Source organism: Palaemon carinicauda, chromosome 14, assembly GCF_036898095.1.
Source record: "Palaemon carinicauda isolate YSFRI2023 chromosome 14, ASM3689809v2, whole genome shotgun sequence".
Taxonomy (NCBI): Eukaryota; Metazoa; Arthropoda; class Malacostraca; order Decapoda; family Palaemonidae; genus Palaemon; species Palaemon carinicauda.
In genome coordinates this window covers 37,239,070-37,246,569 of record NC_090738.1, presented here as the reverse complement: position 1 = coordinate 37,246,569, position 7,500 = coordinate 37,239,070, and the positions used below count along the sequence as shown (strand labels likewise).

At 32.2% G+C, this 7,500-nt stretch overlaps 1 protein-coding gene across 1 annotated transcript in view; it reads right to left on the bottom strand.

Moving 5' to 3' along the window:
• Positions 1–7,500, bottom strand: part of LOC137653167 (uncharacterized) — a 74,019-nt gene that overhangs the window by 66,222 nt on the left and 297 nt on the right. The window lies entirely within an intron of this gene.

Sequence of the window (7,500 nt, the reverse complement as noted above, 5' to 3'; positions counted from 1 at the left end):
GTAATGATAGTTTGTTCCAAAATTTCACGAGAATATGACATTGCTAGAAAAAAAAACTTAAGATTTCCCAAGATTGAAAGAAAAACATTAAAAAATATATATACATACACACACACACACACACACATATATATATATATATATATATATATATATATATATAATGTGTGTGTGTATGTGTGTGTGCAAGTATTTGTGTGTATAATAAGACAAGTCACTAAAACCTTAATCTTTTAACTAGCGAATCACAGAGGAATCCGTCTACAATATAACTTCCACAGCTTTAGTCGCTTCAAGTATATACATAAAGGCTCATCAACAGGGCGTCGGAACCTCCAATACACATTAGGTCATACAACCTTATCTTGCAAGTACTAATGCACTTCTCGGATATAACAGTCATTCCTTCCTAAAACGATTTTAACAACACCATGGAACATTTGAATTATACATTTCTACTAACTGTTTGTACTCCATTCTCTCCGTATGACAGAACCACCTCAAAATACACTCCACATTTCTGTTCTTATCAATTTTTCTTACTTCAAATATTAATTTCAACAGTTTGAATAATATATTTTCCTTTATATTTAACATCCATATTTCACTTCCTAAAAGGAAAAATGGTTCAACAGTTCCTCTACAATCATAATTCCTAATTAAGATCAACAGAAAAATCTAGTTTCTTACAAATGTTTTTCAAACATCCTACTGCCTTGCCTCTTCATTCATCCTGAAATCATCTGCCATATTTAGTTCAAAACCACGAGCATTCTTTTGTAATCTAGACTGATATTCATTTATTTCCTTTACTCACATTATCTTACCCATGTTCATATCGACTCGCAACTTCTTCTCTTACAGTTCTGACAGTAACATCCACAACCATTAACCATTGCACATTCCATTTACATAAATTTTTTTAATGATCTAAGGTAGTAGGTTGGCCAGGGCACCAGCCACCCGTTGAGATACTACCGCTAGAGAGTTATGCGGTCCTTTGACAAAACAAGATGAAGAGAAATAAGATAGAATAGTGTGCCCGAGTGTACCCATAAGCAAAAGAACTCTAACCCAATACAGTGGAAGACCGTGGTACAGAGGCTATGGCACTACCCAAGACTAGAGGAAAATGGTTTAGTTTTGGAGTGTCCTCCTTCTAGAATAGTTGCTTACCATAGCTAAAGATTCCCTTCTACCATTACTAGGAGGAAAGTAGCCACTGAACAATTACAGTGCAGTAATTAACCCTTTCAGTGAAGAAGAATTGTATGGTGACTTCAGTGTTGTCAGGTGTATGAGGACAGAGGAGAATTTATAAAGAATAGGCCAGACTATTCGGTGTATGTGCAGGCAAATGGAAAGTGAACCGTAACCAGAGAGAGGGATCCAATGTAGTGCTGTCTGGCCAGTCATAGGACCCAATAACTCTCTAGCGGTAGTATCTCGACGATCAGATATAACTCCAGCCACTTCTCTTTTCTCAATTATATTCCTCAATTAGCAGCTCCATCAAATGTACATTGACGTACAATCTGACATGCTTTTCCTCGTCCTTCTTTTTCTGTTTTACTTACTTATATTCATTCTTGGAAATTACGTAAATCCCGAAATAAAGTTTCGTTCCAAATATATACTGTATACACACGCGCGCGGGCATATATATATATATATATATATATATATATATATATATATATATATATATATATATATATATATATATATATATATATATATATATATATACTTTTTGCAAATACACTTCTATGCTCTATTTTTTAGTCTTTTTCCTTTCCTATGAAAAAAAACAAGACAACATATAGCTTGTGTTCCATTTTTCACCATTCTCTCATTCATATTTTCTGTAACCACAAAACAAAAAAGTTTATTTCAGTATTAATCTTGGGAAATATATGTCAGTGAGTGCCAATACCTGATTGTGAAACTCACCCAGTCTCATGTAACCCCAGTATGCAATAACTCCACGTTCACACAACTGAAATATTTGAAAGGAAAGGTGAAAGAGCAAAAGTGTGTTTCGTCCAGGAAATGAACATATTGTAATAAACAACGCGTATGGAGATAAAAAAGAATATCATAAATGTATTTCCATGCATTGTCACTGCACACATCAAAACTTTTGGGGATATAAAAGAAATTGTGAGAGGAATGGAAATATTTCTGCAAATGGTAAATTAACTGTAATTAAAAATAATAAAAGCACATCATGAAATGTCCATAATCGTTAGTAAAGACGCTGAAAAGAAGATACTTTGCATGAGAGGGAAAAAATTAATTAGGAATTAAAATAAAAAATAATAAAAGCAAATTATGAAATGTCCATAAACATTAATAAAGACGCTCAAAAGAAAATACTTTGCAGGAAAGGGAAAGAGGGAATTAAGAATTAAAATATAAATGCCAAAGATATTAAGAAGGCAGATGTATTCTATCAATCATTGAAGAAAAAAATAATTAAGAAATACAATATATATCCAAAAGATATTAAGGTACATGCATTTTATCAAACATTCTCTCAAATATTCAAAATACATTATATTTTATGAATGACAAAAACACTGAAACTGAGAGTGCAAACCTCCGCCACGGCAGCTTATTGCTCGACCTTGACCTAGACCTTTGACCTCGGACTTTCAAAATTAAATCACTTTCACCTCTCATTTTAAAAATTAATCCCTGAAAGTTTCACTACACTAAGAGTGAAATTGTGTCCAGGAAGTTGTTCACAAACAAACAAACAGGGGCGAAAATATAACCTCCTCTCAACTTCGATGGCGAAGGTAATAATGGAAAACTCATGTTTACTTAGTGAGAAAATGTCGTTTGATGACTTTAGTAAATTATAAGATATAAACAAGAATATTCAATTTACTAACATCTAACTAGGTACTATTTCCTTCGCAATTTATATCCGTTGAATTTATTCACATTTCATTTACAACAGTGACACGTCTTAAAAAGCTACTACTACTACTACTACTACTACTACTACTACTATTACTACTACTGGACCCGACTTGTGAGAGGATCCTTTAGAATGTTTAGATTATGTAAGAGTATTTCTCCTTCGCCTTGGGAGGTTCTTGTACAAGTCAATCTTGTATTACTATGATAATCTAGTTAAAGGGAACACCTGAGAAGCACCCCAGAAGATTAGAATTTTTAATTACTTATCTTTCACTTGAAAAATATAGGTATCTCTTTCATGTACTCTACTGCCACAATTATTCATCAGGCTATCACTTTTCAAAGGATTGTCATCATCTTCCCTATATACTTAACAGCTAGTCTGTCTCTCTCTCTCTCTCTCTCTCTCTCTCTCTCTCTCTCTCTCTCTCTCTCTCTCTCTCTCTCTCTCTCTATATATATATATATATATATATATATATATATACATATGTACATATATATACATATAAAAATATATAATTATATATATATAAATATATACATGTATATATACACACATATACAGTATATACATATGTACACACATATATATATACATATATATATATATATATAAATATATATATATATATATATATATATATATATATATATATATATGAATAAATATCAACACAACATCGTGTTCAAATAGAAATAAATTTCTACCTCATACTTGGGATCGAACGCTAGCCCCTTCTAATGAAAGGCCAGGTCGAAACCAACCATGCCACGAGAGCTCTCGTGGCATGGTTGGTTTCGACCTGGCCTTTCATTAGAAGGGGCTAGCGTTCGATCCCAAGTATGAGGTAGAAATTTATTTCTATTTGAACACGATGTTGTGTTGATATTTATTCATATATATATATATATATATATATATATATATATATATATATATATATATATATATATATATATTTCTACCTCATACTTGGGATCGAACGCTAGCCCCTTCTAATGAAAGGCCAGGTCGAAACCAACCATGCCACGAGAGCTCTCGTGGCATGGTTGGTTTCGACCTGGCCTTTCATTAGAAGGGGCTAGCGTTCGATCCCAAGTATGAGGTAGAAATATATATATATATATATATATATATATATATATATATATATATATATATATATATTCTGTCAAGCTCAAAAGCATTGTCAAATATATGACTACTCGGTCTCTCCCAGTCCCCTGGGTAAGGTGGACATGGAGTAGCCTAATTATACCTTGGTGAGGGAGGGCTTGTAGTTAAAAAGGGGAGAGAGGTGGGAAGGGTTGAATCTACGTGCGCGTGCGTGTGTGCGTTTGTGTGCATATTCATCTAAATAATTAAACGTCCTTTTCACGGCTCAGGTACACGAGTATATATAATGATCTTCATTGCTCATTAAAGCTTTCCATCACTGCGGTGATCAAAATCACTTATGGACGCTCTTCTCGTCTTGATCTCATTCCTATTACAGCAAAAGGAAGGGAGACATGGACCAGGAATAAATTAATGATTGTTTTAGTAGGATAACATGACTAAGACACGCGCGAGAGTAATGAAAATGTTTAGATATTAATACTGAGTAAGATATGGCTAAATATAAGTAAATTAACGTAAATAAAGCCTCAAAAAGCTTTTGAATTTTTATGATGAGAGATGCCATTTTTTAATGATTGAAATAATTATTGATGCTGCTCATTGAATATATTCATGTCTGAATGGGACTGAGAATTTCTGAAGGAAGTGTATGTGTGTGTGTGCGGGGGGCGTATGCATGTATGTATGTATGTGTGTGTGTTGATTAACTTCATACAATGTGGGACGGAATCGTGGTATCTGGAATAAGTACAGGGGTTGACCTTAAGAACTTTGCCCTTCAGGGCGCTATAAATTATTCTTTTCCTTCCTTGTGGTAGCCTCCAGTATTAGGAAAATAAAATAGCTCTTGTACTGAACGGGATCTACAGTGAAAATGGAACTAGGTAGTTTACATGTACTGGAAAAAAAAGGTGACCAAAATATTTATCGAGGGAAAAAGAAAGGGTATGGTTCCCAAATGCACTTTCACAATACACAGAAGGGGCAAAGTAGATAGTGTTCGAATTGCATATTTTGAAAACAAGGCTCGGGAGGATTGAGTTGAGACTTATCCATTATTAGTAAATCAAGGATGAATTATACCCATGGTTTAGGTATTGTATATATGATTCCGTAACGAAGTTCAACTTTCATAATGCACACTTCTGTAATCTATAGTAAATTATTAACAAAGGTATCTATCAAATAAAAGCGTTCAGCTATGCGGTTACCTTGCTCACTGACGTCCCAAATCCTAGCTGAAAACTCTTTCTTAGTTTTGAGAAAAAAATTAAAACAACAGTCTAAGTAAATTAATACTTATAACATCAATACCTGGAACGATAATATCAATAGCAAGAAAAATGTGGCAAGGTCATTGATGAATAAGGAACGGCTAACTTAAGAAGTGTTTGGAATAAGACCATATTAATATTATTATTATTATTACTTGCTAAGCTAAAACCCTAGTTGGAAAAGCAGTATGCTATATGCCCAGGGGCTCCAACAGGGAAAATAGCTCAGTGAGGAAAGGAAAAAAAATATTTTACGAAGAGTACGACATGATGAATATTTACGGTTGATAAACAATGATACTCAAATAATGAAACTCCTTAAACTTGTCGCTCCCTCTCTCTTGCATCTATGTATGTATAGAGACACTAAGTGTGTGTAACTATCTATGTATAAACATGTAAATATAGCATATATGTATAACCGTATTCATATATACATAGGGTGAAATTATCTTTGTATACATAGGCAAACACTTTACAAATGTGATTATATATATTATATATATATATATATATGTATATATATATATATATATATATATATATGTGTGTGTGTATACATTAACACAGTTATATTTGTACAAGTATAAGTAAAATTATTTATGCATACATGTATACATACGTATAAACAGTATCTTTTCTCTCTCTCTCTCTCTCTCTCTCTCTCTCTCTCTCTCTCTCTCTCTCTCTCTATATATATATATATATATATATATATATATATATATATATTTCTTTCCGGTCAAGTTCAGGGGCATTGACAGACGTATAATACTCAGTCTCTCCCTCTCCCTTGGGTAGGCGGGAGAGGTAGTAGTCATACCTGGTGAGAGGGGTTACCCCGAAACGTACACTCGGAAACCCCAATCTTCCAAAAACTGCCGAACTGCCGTGTTATAGTTATGAAAGGGGGAATGGATGGATGGGTTGAATGTGTGCATATCTATCTAAATATTTAGCCGTTATTTTGACGGGTCACATACACACACACACACACACATATATATATATATATATATATATATATATATATATATATGATATATGTGTCCATAATTTCTAAACATCCCTTATCCACCAAAAAGTAGTTTATACATAAAATATAAGCAAATACACGCACGCACACATACACACACATTTATATATATATATATATATATATATATATATATATATATATATATGTGTGTGTGTGTGTGTGTGTGTATGTGCACATTTTTTACATGAGCATAACTCCAACTTTCCTTAAATCCTTTATGCATAAAACAAAAGACATTGACAGATCAATGGTACAAAACAATTAGATATGCCCAAGTCTTTTATTTAAATTACTCAGACTTAATGGACATGATATGAATATCAATTTAAAAGAATAACCATTGGAGAAAGTTATTTCATGTCAGCCTTTGTAAATAGTATTTAAGGAACATTTGACCACCTGTCACTCTTTGTAGAAGGAAAGTGAGCAAACCATCAAGTTATCAAATGAATACGAATAGCAATCATATTTTTCATGGTATTTTTATGTATTTATCAATAATCTTTCTCTATGATAAAAATGGTCTCTATGTATTTATCAATAATCTTTCTCTATGATGAAAATGGTCTCTATGTATTTATCAATAATCTTTCTCTATGAAGAAAATGGTCTCTATGTATTTATCAATAATCTTTCACTGTAATAAAAATGGTCTCTATGTATTTATCAATAACCTTTCTCTAATAAAAATGTTCTCCATACATTTATCAATAATCTTTCTCTGTAATAAAAATGTTCTCCATATATTTGTCAATAATATTTCTCTGTAATAAAAATGCTCTTTATGTATTTATCATTAACCTTTCTCTGTCTCAAAAATGTTCTCCATATATTTATCAATAATCTTTCTCTGTAATAAAATTGGTCTCTATGTATTTTATCAATAATCTTTCTCTGTAATAAAAATGGTCTCTATGTATTCATCAATAATCTTTCTCTGTAATAAAAATGGTCTCTATGTATGTTATCAATAATCTTTCTCTGTAATATGTAATATAAATTCGAGTTGAATAAACCACCTCTTCTCTTTGCCCAACCAGAAACAGTTATAAAAAAACCAGGAATTATAAAAAAGTTCGCAACCTAAATGATTACAAATCCGATAATGGGAAAACCTTGGCAAATATCCGTTA